Source organism: Strongylocentrotus purpuratus, unplaced genomic scaffold (assembly GCF_000002235.5).
Source record: "Strongylocentrotus purpuratus isolate Spur 01 unplaced genomic scaffold, Spur_5.0 spur5_scaffold_9, whole genome shotgun sequence".
In the NCBI taxonomy this organism is placed as follows: Eukaryota; Metazoa; Echinodermata; class Echinoidea; order Camarodonta; family Strongylocentrotidae; genus Strongylocentrotus; species Strongylocentrotus purpuratus.
In genome coordinates, this window is record NW_022145615.1 from 23,246,215 (window position 1) to 23,259,174 (window position 12,960).

Consider the following 12,960-nt stretch of genomic DNA (forward strand, 5'->3'; position numbering starts at 1 on the left):
CATCAATTTACTGCAAAGTGATCAAATCATGCTGTTATATAGAAAGTACAAATACAGCCGTTAGCTTTCTTTTGTATTATTTTTAAGAATACACAAATAGCAATGGATTGCTCTTGTGACAGGAAATAGTTCTTGAAATAAAATTGACCGTGTTTTGATGCCACATATTTGTGTAGTGTAGTCCCATATATCCACATCTGTGTTCAGTGCATTTCATTGTTACTGATTTTCAGCAAGAATTGGTCGACATGATGAAATTTTAGTTATTCCAAAAGCTAATACAAAACAAAGTATTTACCTACATGTATTTGCTGCATAATTGACTATTCAAAACAGATTCTACAACAATGAAAAATGAGCGACGAGTATTCTCCATCATCTTTTCCTCTGTTGAACTGTTATTGACAGTCCATGTAAACCTTGCCTGCCATGCTCGGTCGTCTCCAGTTTCATTTTGTGAGCGAGCATGTACACATTCAGGTGCACTAATGTCTACTGACTTGCCCCCTGAGGTTTGACATGTAGCAGGAAGATGTCATGCCTCTAGTCATCTGAGAAGCAATGTTCCCGATGCAATATAATGATGCTTGGCACTAGCACCATAGGGTATTATACATGTATGTAGTTTGTACATGCGGTGAGATTTGATTTGATTTAATTTGATTTGATTTGAATGTACAGTCGGGGGTGATATAATGTCTACTGACATGTACCCTGAGGTTTGACATGTTAATGGCTCTAGTCATTTCAGAAGCAATGTTCCCAATGCAACACCGGACATTACTGTGTGTATTGAAGTATACATGTAGTTTTAAAAAAATTATTATTACATTATGGCTGGCCCTACCTACCTTTCTGACTATTGAAATACAAATATTCATTACAGAGAAAGAAATACGTTGTATCGAGGCACTTCACAAGGACGTATGCATTAGATTTGGTTATATTACAGAGGTGGTCCAAACTCAATTATCCAATTCATTGTATTCATTGTACAGCCCATTGACTAACTTCACATCTAATGAAGATGAATCCATTTACATCATCACTCTACACCAAAAGCCTTTCAGAGTCTGTTGCAGAAAAGTTAGTATGGAGCCTTGCTTATAAAGATACAAAAATATGAGGCATTGTACACTGAATTACGCTTGAATAAACCCCATGCTTCATCATGGCATACAGTATGTGAAAGGGCCTTTACTGATTAAGTGCAGGATAATATCAGAAGCACTTTCTGCTGGTCAAAAACCATTGACACTGTTGGAAGCATATTGGCTAACGCCCTTCTGGCTCTGTGTGTGCATACCTTACCATCTACTGAGAGCAAGAAGAGCATCAACACTGCGTGAAAAAGTATTAATTACTGCCCTTCTGGCTTTCAGCAGATGATACTCCATTCAGAACTTTTACATCTCATCTCAAACCTGCTGTATAAAGTAATAACAGTCAGTACGGTGCCTTGTGTGACAAACTGTTTACTGCTCACAAGAGCTCTCTTTTGATTTGGTGTTAAAAAGGTTGAATTTCATCACAACAGTTTATATGCGTTTCTTTGTTTTTCACCACAGCTCTCTTTCGGTTTACCAAAGCTCTTTAGGAGCTTTCCAAAGCTAAATCACTCACCGCTTGCATGTACTTCTTTTCCTTCACTTTTACACAGTGTTTGTAATGTTCAATTTCAGGAAATTGGTTAGGTAAAAACACAATGGTCATTGCCCCCCTCCTCACCCACCCCCTCCCTTTCCCCTTATAGCTTGGAATGTGTGATTGATTTTTGGCTCATGTCCACAAGTTCTTTTGGAAACTTGATATTGATGGCATAATGGATGTTCTCCAGACTGTAACCGCACTCAGTGCAGGACTAGAGACTGATGGGTGGTGAGTGGTGATGAAGTATTATAAACAGGTATAAATGATTGAAATACAAAGTTAAAACGTAACCTTTAAATCCTCCTACATTTCCTTTCACTGAGCTGAAAATGCTAGTCTGTTCATACATGTACTTTAGAAAACCATAAATTTGTATGAAGAATCTTATCATTTATATTTTACTGGAGCGGGTCAATCATCAGTGGCCACTCACAACAAGCCACACCCAGTTATCATACGATGCAACATTCAGTCCCGAAGAGGACCCGGGTTTTTATTTGAAATGAGGCTACACATGCATTTTGATGTACAATGTTTCACAAAACGATATTCTAGAAATTCTAGACTAGAAATGGATATATGTTTTTCATAAAGCTAAATGTATACAATGAGTTTTTAGTGGTCTGAACAGAGGTTGTGTAGATTCATTATCTGTGCAGTTTGTTAATGGTTGAATTTAGAAGCTGTTTCACTTACACTGTATATACTCTTAGCTGAAACTGGGTAGCACATAAAAAACCCCTCTTCAGATTACGGTCTCCTTTCATTAATCGGATGAGTATACAAAATTGCATGAATATACAATGAGTATATACGTTTTTCTAGTCTAAATGTTGTATAACGGAACATTGCATATCAAAAGACATGTTTGAGCATCGGTTTGAATAAAAGAATGAAAGAATCTATGTGTAATTCCAGTCTACACATCTTATAATACGAAAATGGTATAAATGAGCAAGGCTTAATGTGAGCGTGCACTGATTATTGGCAAGCTGTCATGTCAAGAGACCTCTTCATAACAAGTTTCTTTACACGTTTCTTCATAAATATGTTTATTCATACAATGTTGTAATTCTAGTGTGTACGATGATTCTTCATGCGACGTTTCAGTCAACTAATTGTGTATACATTTCTTCTAGTCTGAACACTCTATTATTCACTTTACAACGTCTTCATATAACGTTTCTGTAAACATGTTGTGCATAAATTTGCTCTCGTCTGAACAAGCTATAATTCACTTTACACAGCTGTATGCAATAATCCATCACGGACTGACCACAAGTAAGATTGTGGGTTTGCTCGCTAAGAAAACAGTGCCATCCATCTTAACTAAGAGAGACACACTATAAAAGGAGGTGTTTTGAATGGAGTAATGGAATACGTGTGTGGCAAAATATTGATGACACAACAGTGAAGACACAGTTTGCCTGAGTACCGTAGATATTTGTGAAAATAGAGAATGAAACAAGAGTCGGACTGAAAGGCATATCTCACAGTTTGTAGATTCCAGAATTCCTTTTATGCTATCAAGTTCACAAACGATCATTGCAAACAAAATGTGATGACTCAATTGTTAAGTTCTAATGGCTCATTTAATGATTTAATTGGGTGAATAAGGTAATCAGGAATGGACTTCACAATGCATTACACTCTTTTCTTTTCCAAAAAGAGTATTTATTCTCAGTCAACTCACAAGAAGGATTTAAGAAAGAGATGAATTGAATAAGGGGGATTATTTACAACCATTTGGAATGAGTTAGAACTGTATGACATATTTATAGGAATGGCCTCAAGAGAAGCCACTTACTTAACAGTATACACATGACACAGCCCATGTTAAATTCCTTTTTTGGGTTTTGTTATTTAAAAGAAAAATACTCTGCACAAATGTTCAGGCAGCACAATTGCCTACCGGTACATGTACATAAGGCTTTAATGATATTCCTACAAATCAGCAAGACATTTTGCCTTCTCTTCGTAATGCGATATACCTCAGTGCATGCCCTGGCAGTATGGTTCATTATTGTAAAAGCTACTTGTATTAGTAACACACTAAATGTCAAATTTTAATTAAACCCCCTCGTCAGTTCTCGCTGTAAAGCCAATAGATCCCTCAAATACGACGCAGATGTTTCAACCTTCTCACATGAACGAAAGCTCTTCATACTCTATCTTTCTCTCTCTCCCCGATGGTGCATAGACACCACCCATTTAATTAGTGTCATCCTTGGGTCGAAGAATGAATCGCCACAAATACTTGGACGCCATCTAGAGTTACGGCGACCCAGCTGCGCAAGTCCATCGACACATACAGAAACTAGATGGAATTCGACTGCGCGCAGTCGAAAATGATGCCTCCGTCATAGAGCAATTTTACAAACCGAAACGGAAGAAATTTTTCAAATTCAAGTTCAATTGTAATCCATTAACATGTTCTCAGAATATCGTGATTACAAGCAATTTCTCATAAACATATATGACCCTTTGATCTTTGACCTCATGACCCTAAAATCTACTCAGTTCATTGGCTCTGCAAGATTTCCTGAGTTAAATAGTAATCCATCTGTCAGTTCTAATGAGAATGCGTCCACAAGCTATTTTTGCATACATAATGAGCCCATGACCTTTGATCTTATGAACCATTCATTGGCTCTGCAAGATACATAAATGATCTAAGTTTGGCAGGAATCCATCAATCTGTTCTAATGATAATACGATCACAAGCTATTTTTGCATACATAATGAGCCGCATGACCTTGACCTTTACCTCATGACCCCAAAATCTAATCAGTTCATCAGCTCTGCAAGTAACATACATGACCAAAGTTTGGCAGGAATCCATCAATCGGTTGTGCAGATAACGCGATCACGAGCTGTTTTTGAATACATAATGTGCGCTGTGACCTTTGACCTCGTGACCCCAAAATCTAATCAGTTCATTGGCTTTGCAAGATACATACATGACCAAAGTTTGGCAGGAATCCATCAATCGGTTCTTCAGATAACGCGATCACAAGCTGTTTTTGCATACATAATGAGCCCTGTGACCTTTGACCTTTGACCTCGTGACCCCAAAATCTAATCAGTTCATCAGCTCTGCAAGATACATACATGACCAAAGTTTGACAGGAATCCATCAATCGGTTGTTCAGATAACGCGATCACAAGCTGTTTTTGCATACATAATGAGCCCTGTGACCTTTGACCTTTGACCTACGTGCTCCAAAATGTAATCAGATTGTTTTCCTATAGTGATACACACTATCACTAAGTTTGAAGTTTAAATCTCCAGTGGTTCTTGAGATATCATGATAACAATCTCAATGTATGGAATTTCATAAGTTGACCTCTGTGACCCTTGACCTTTGACATACATGCTCCAAAATCTAATCAGATCGTCTTCCTATGGTGATACATACTATCCTTAAGTTTTAAGTTTAAATCTCAAATGGTTCTTGAGATATCGCGCTAACAAACTCAATACAAGGAATTTCATAAGTTGACCTCTGTGACCTGTGACCTTTGACCTACGTACTCCAAAATCTAATCAGATCGTCTTCCTATGGTGATAAATACTATTCCCGAGTCTTAAGTTTAAATCTTAAATGGTTCTTGAGATATTGTGATAACGGTCAAACGGGACGGACGGACGGACGTACGGACGGACGGACGGACGTACGGACGGACGTACGGACGTACGGACGGACGTACGGACGGACAACCCGAAAACATGATGCCTCCGGCACCACCTTCGGTGGCGGAGGCATAAAAACATGCAAACCACAGCAAAAATCAACGCACATACAATTTCATGATGAAATTTTTTTTCTCCCTACATCACCTTCTACAAAGATTTCTCAATGCACGACATGCACTCTCAATTTCTTTTGCATGGCGATGGCTATTTTAACTTTGGACGGCTCAGAATTCCGCGACCGAACCCCCCACCCCCTCATAACCCTGTCCTACGCAAACACAAGAAAGCAAATATACAACGGGGGACCTGGTATGCCCAGATGGGTCGAAAAATGATTACTTGGTGAGAAGAACGTTGCAATCTTTCTCGCTTTTCAATCAACAGGGAGATGGAATCCGAGATGGACTGTTTATAATGAAGTAACGTCACAGTCGAGATACAAGACCAATACAATAACACCTTATTCCCAATGCCCCCCCCTACCCCCACAATCTATCCAATTTCAGTTATAATAAAGACTTGAAATATACGATACAAAGGTAAATGATAAATTCAGCAGACTAGGACCACTTTTAAAAGATTATTTTCGGTTCCATCTCTAATGTTTAGATGAAGTGCATCTTTATGGGTAATTGACTATATACTGTACATGCACATGTAGAATATATTAGTACCGTAGTGTTCAAAGGATATAAAACCTCACAACGATAGACAAAAATAAAATGATGACCTAGCTTACTAGAGGTCTACAAAAAAGCAACATTTGCCTAGTACAAGAACAGGCATATCTTGTATCACTTTTCAAAGTATTTGATATGTCGGCCCTTCAACAATTTATAAGATAAAACCCAACCTCAAAAGCAAGAAAGAGAAATCTTGTGTGCATCATCCCTGACTTTACCAGAGTATGTAAGATTCTATCTGGTAAGAGCAAGAAGGGTACTTAATTACTAATGCTGTGATAGATACCAGTTAAAGAGAAGGTTGAGTTCTGGGAAGAGGTGAAAAATAATTTGTTAGTGTTATCATTGTTATTATGCAAATTTGGAAGAACATCAGATAAACCATGTTCCCTGAAAAGCATGGCTCTTCAAATGCCTTCTTATTCTAAATATGGCATGTAACATCGTAAAAATCCGGGTAGGATTTTTACACCACATGTTCATGTAGTCCCATAAACATCTTTTTGTGTACAGTGCCTGTAACTTTACCAAGACTTGGCCAAATTTCTTATCATTTTGATAATTCCAGAACCTTGCAATACACACAAATACTTATATGCTAGATGATCAACATTTTCTGATCGTTTCCATACCGTTCCTTTCACAATGCAATCGCTTGACCAGAACTCAACTTCATCTTTAAGCTCTTCTGGCTCTCGGCTGATATCTATATAAATGTAGCCTTTACTTTAAAAATTATCACAGCTTATGGACAGTCAAAAGAGTCAAGATAGAAATAGCAGCAGAACCATACATGATTAATTTTGTAATGCAGTGCCTGCGGAATAAATCACAATATTGCATCTTGCCATTGGATAATGCATTCTTGTATTGTATTCAAATTTTCGCTACCCTTCAACCTAAAAATCAAATTTACATTCAAATTACCTCCCTCTGGCAATTCTACTCTGATCTCTTATCATCTCTAGAGTTTATGAGAAAAGGGATTTATACTACAAATCTAATTTGCAGCTTTATGCATACAATGCATCAATGCATTATATGTATATCAATGAACCCATTGGTTACTGGAGGCAGGTGGTCCCTGTGTTAAGCCTATGTAAATTAGATAGTTCAGTAGTCAACGGGTTAAGTCTTAACCTGATAAACCTTGTAGAATCTTGGACTGCAAGCAAGGTGAAAGGTTCACATCTTCTCTTGTTACCTGAAAAACTGTCTTTCTTCCTTCATCGATAGTGAGTTATCTTCATTAGATCTGAAGTAACTAGGTAACTACCAAGGGAAAAAATCAAAATATTTGGCTATTCAGCAGGAACAAAATATATATTAAAAATAGACAGTAAAATTTCTGCCCTGTTTCTACATTTCAGTACTGTTTTTTTTAGTATTTCTGCATATTTGTATGTTTCTGCATTACTTGTAGATTTCAGAGTTGTTTGTGGATTTCTGCATTAATTAGGCGGTGTCACACAGAAAAATCCCTTAAAAAACTCCCTTGAAAAATCCTTTCAAGGGAGAATTTTCTTGCTTCGTTAGAGGATTTTTAATGGGATAATTGATGACAGACAGCAATTAAGAGGATAACTAAAATCTGATAACTAAAATCCGGATTTTTGGCCTTTGTGTGACACCGACTTCTGTGTAAAATAATATGGGTAAATGCCCTTCTGGCTTTAAACAGACAATTACTGCAGTGTTTGTACATTTCTACAGCATGAAAGGAATGAAGGCAGTTGTAACTTACACTGTGGTATGGAATGAAAGGCTCATTTGAATTGCACAGTGTATGAAAGGGACAAAACTCAGCCTTGTACTCTTAATGGTTACCATCTGTCTCACACAGTAGTATTTAATACGATGCACCTTCATTCCAGAAACTCTATTTGTAATCTATGATGAGTGCAAACAGTCTGGATGCCTCTATCTCTCTCCTCTTCTTTATGACATGGTCACAACTCGCTGTGCATCTTTTAGGGCCACTGGGGGTTAAGCCCGTTTCGGGTAGCCGTTTAACCGACTACCCGCCGGTAAAGCCAGTAGTCGAATAATGAACTTGATAGCCGAATATTCGATGACTCATTGGGAACCCAAGAACATCGCCTAAAAAGAGTCTAAATGGATGTGAAATAGATATCTGTCACAATAATTCTACTTTCTAAAACATTTTCAAAGGAAGTTTAAATAAATCAAATTCCTACCTAACCTTAAAAATTTAGAAGTAAACAACTAGCGGGCTGGCTCAATGTAGGTGCGGTGAATACAAATGTGCATTGCCCCACGTGTGATAATTCATGTAGTGAGATGAAGAAATATGTGACAACGAAGAAAAAAAAAATTATAGCGATATTTTGTATGTAAATACCTGTCATGAACCTACAAATATGCAATATTTAATTTGTTTAACTATTATTATTGTAATATTTCTGGTTGATTGATGATTTTGACTATCGTGAAGATGGATGTTTATCGATTCTAAATATATGTCTGGTAGTTACCGTTGGGAATTGTAGTGTATTTCGTATTTTGAGTGTGTGTACGTATGTGTGTTGGTTACATGATAATACAAAAGTGTAAGAATTTCGTACAAATTTTACTATGTAAATGATGAAATAAATATATATTACAGTATTTTAATTTATTTCTTCTGGAAAATCACGATCTTTTTTATTTACCGTATTAAAAATAAATATTTATAAGAACATAATTGAACGAGCCTGGGCGGCCATATTGAATTTAGTATGATACGTACCGTTATCACTGACCGTTATACATACATCAGTACTGTAGTGTATTTCATATTTTTGAGTTTGTGTAGTATGTGTGTTTGTTACATGATACAAAAGTTTAAGAATTTCGGACAAATTTTACAATTTAAATGATAAATTAAATATATATTATAGTATTTTAATTTTTTACTTATGGAAAATCACGATCTTTTTTATTTACTATATTAAACATAAATATTTATAAGAACATAATCGAACGAGCCTGGTCGGCCATATTGAATTTACCCATGTGAATCGTAACATATTTAGACAAACAACACTCGGTAAATCTTTAAAAATACTCATTTATTGTCGAATTGAAAACAGGAATCTTGTACAATTTCAAATAAAACATGATTAAAGACGGAAATATGAATGTAAGTACTTATTTTCTTCACAAATAGTTACATTTAAAGCAAGTTTTATAAAGTGAAAAACACTGCTTCCGCCCAGCACTAATTAGGACTAGGAGTGGTGGGGGAAATCCCCCGTGCTGGGCGGGCTCGCCTAGCGCCGCCCACCGTAGCTATAACGCTGAAAATAGTCTATATCAGCTTACACACCTGTATTACCGACTAGTCGTCTACTCGTCCAAAAAAATCACTGTGTAGTCGACTACCAAAAAGGGGCTTTCAAAACAGGCTTACTGGGGGTAATGTTCAGCTTTTTTCTTTCTCATATCAGTCTTGTTGATGTCTCTGAGGTAATACTGTGGTGTGAAATGGACAAAAGTCAGCCTTTCACTCATAATGGCAATGATCTGTCTTACATGGCCATACAGTATATGATGCAGCTTTATTCCAAAATCTCTATTTGTAATCTATGTGCAAACGATCCGGATGCCTCTCTCTATCTCTCTCTTCTTTATGCTATGGTCACAACTCGCTGTGCATTTTATTTTAGGGCCATTGAGGGGTAATATTCATTTTTTCCTTCTCATGTCGGTCTTGTTGATGTCTCTGAGATAATACTGTGGTGTGAAATGGACAAAAGTCAGCGTTCTACTCTTAATGGCAATGATCTGTCATACATGGCCATACAGTATATAATGCAACTTCATTTCAGAATCTCTATTTGTAATCTATGATGAGTGCAAACAGTCTGGATGCCTCTATCTCTCTCCTCTTCTTTATGCTATGGTCAAAACTCGCTGTGCATCTTTTAGGGCCATGGGGGAGGGGGGGGGGGGGGTAATGTTCATCTTTTTCCCTTTTCATTTTGGTCTTGTCGATGTCTCTGAGGTAATACTGTGGTGTGAAATGGACAAAAGTCAGCGCTCTACTCTTAATGGCAATGATCCGTCTTACATGGCCGTAGTATATGATGCACCTTCATTCCAGAATCTCTATTTGTAATAGATGATGAGTGCAAACAATCCGGATGCCCCTATTTCTCTTCTCTTATTTACTCTACCATAAATAGATAGAAATGAGGCGCATGAACGGGGAGAGGTATAAATCCTATTCCCATTTCTTCTTCATTGTAAAAAAGCTATTGATTTCAGTTACAACCAAGTACAGTTTAGTTTACATCCCATTAAAAATATACAGAAGCACAAATTGGTATTGTAGCTAGTGAAAACTAAAATGGAGCTCTGGATTACATGAAAACAAATCTGGAACAGATGTTTTCTGCAGCGAATCTCATAACATTTGTTTTTGGTGCCCCTGCCCCCCCCCCCCCCCCCCCCTTAAGAGAAAAGTGATTTCCATACTGGTCATTCTATCCCTACATACTGTACATGTACATATAGACATTGTGATCTTGTGATCAACTTTGTAAACTCGCAAGAACCATTTTTGCTAGCAATCAAGTTGTCGAACACCCCCCCCCCCCTATAATTAAAGCTTGAAGAAAGCACCTTGAAAAGGGGAGAGAAATGTATTTGAAAATTAAATCTTTTTGAGTGGGATTTTTTCTTTCTAGCCTCTACATGGTATTAATGTAGTATCATTTAGCCTGATAAAGCATCTGTACAGTTTCCTCGGGTAAGAACAAGTTTATAAGGGATAAGAAATGATGTCCTGATAAATTACATGAACAGCTCTTGAGGTGGGATGCATGATCGAAGGACAAGATGGTTCCAACATCTCGCTGGCGCCATCTCCTCAACTCCTTACGTCGCACTTCACATGATTTACGGAGTTTTCCCCCAAGTTCGGTGATTGGCAGGAAAATTGACGTCCGCTCCCCAAAGCCCCCGTCCCCTGTCCCCTCTCTCCCCGCTGCAATCTACTGTTATGGTTGTATTACTGTTGTGTACGTTTACATCTATATAAAGAAGCTTTTCGCAATAACCGACTACACAATTTACATTAACTATGATCTTGCTTGGAAAATATCTGATAAAGGATAATGTAGAAACAACAGAATGGTCTGCTATTCAAGGACCATCCAATAGTCCGTAGTGCAAACATTAATGAAATGTTATCGAATTAATGAACAGCCAAAACATACAGTATGTGCTGTATGATGCGTAAAAGCAAAATTGGTACCTCAAAATGAATCATCCTCTTTCATTAGAAGCTACATAACTGCATGACATTGTGAGTGCATGGATCTAAAGGACAATGATTGAACTTCAATCCACATTTCAAATTTGCAATATGCATGAATAAAATAGTCCATAAAATACTTCACACAAATGAGCACATTGGACGAGGCTATAATTCAAAGATCGAGATTGACAAAAAATGTCAAGGGGCATGGTTAAATTATCAGTTCTTCGGTCTGCGTCTCTCCTCTCCACCCCTATTCTCTCTCTCTCTCTCTCTCTCTCTCTCTCTCTCTCTCTCTCTCTCTTTCTATCCATTTCTCTCCCTGTCTCTCTTTCCCTTTCACTTTCCTCTTGTCCCCTGTTGTTCTCTCTTTTGTTCTGTTTCTCTCTTTCGTTTTGTTTCTCTCCCTCTCCCTCCCCTTCTCCTCTTGTTCTCTCTTTCCTTCTGTCTGTCTTTCCCTTCCACCCCTCCCTCCCCTATCTCTCTCACACATACAAAACACACACACCCTCACTCTTCCATACACACAATCTAACTTCTAACAATTAAATGGAATGATCAATTAAAACAATACATGTACATCTTACAAGAACTACTATACCCTGATGCAAGACGAAATCTCCCATCAGAATTCCTGACCCGTGTTAAGTGATTCAGCTGGGACGTTTATGGGATCCTAACCTTTCAAAATGCTTAGATTGATGTTGTTTAATAAACATAAATCAGCTAGGACTAAGGGAATGTAAACAATGATTTGTCAACACATGCCTGTCACTGAGTATCTAGGGAAGCTTCTAAAGTTACAGGTCCTTCTCATTCCAAATCAAACCTCAACAAATTTGTTTTTGTTTTTGTCTTCAGGGGAACTTCTTTAAAATTTAACAACAATTTAACAAGCTAAATTTGCAGATTACATGTATGTGAAGGCATATTGGAGACAGCAAGAGCTTATGAGGCAATTTGCCCTTCAGATCCACCTGTTCATTGGTGTTGTTCGGAAATTATGTGAACAATTATAATGACATAAATGTGAGAAGGAAATAATTGCACCGATTCACAAATTCTTGGAAAGTTGAATTTGAATCAAATTAAAAAATGAAAAATGCTCGTAAATATTCAACTGTGCACCAATTTTGCTTGTTCACAGCCAATTATTACAGCATTGACTCGTATCACTTTACACAGAGGTAATGCTATTCTGGTCCTCAGCAAACGCTTTGAGTTTCTTTTAATGAGCAAAAGCTAAGGTAAACTTATGATTCCATACATAAAGACTATGCAACTAACAATATTTCACAATAAAATTGTTATTCTTCAGGAATAAAAACACAACATCATGAAGTAAATGTAAAAGTCTTATAAAGGCAAAGACTGATTTCATTATCTGTCACGGAAATGGCAGCGACTACCTGTATGCAATGGCAAACTGCCTGAAGCCATTTTCCAGTACCCTCTTTGTCTTTGTCTAACTACTACATTGTACATGAATGCGTAATTACAAGCGAACCACGATGTCCCGGGCACTGCAAACATGTATTATGCGCTCTTCAAATGGCACTGTAGACGGTACAGGTGCATGACCATTTTAATATGCACGCCTATCATGTGCTCCATGAATCAGAGATGCCTCTTCATGAATGCATCGATAGAGTATTCAGCAAAGGCTT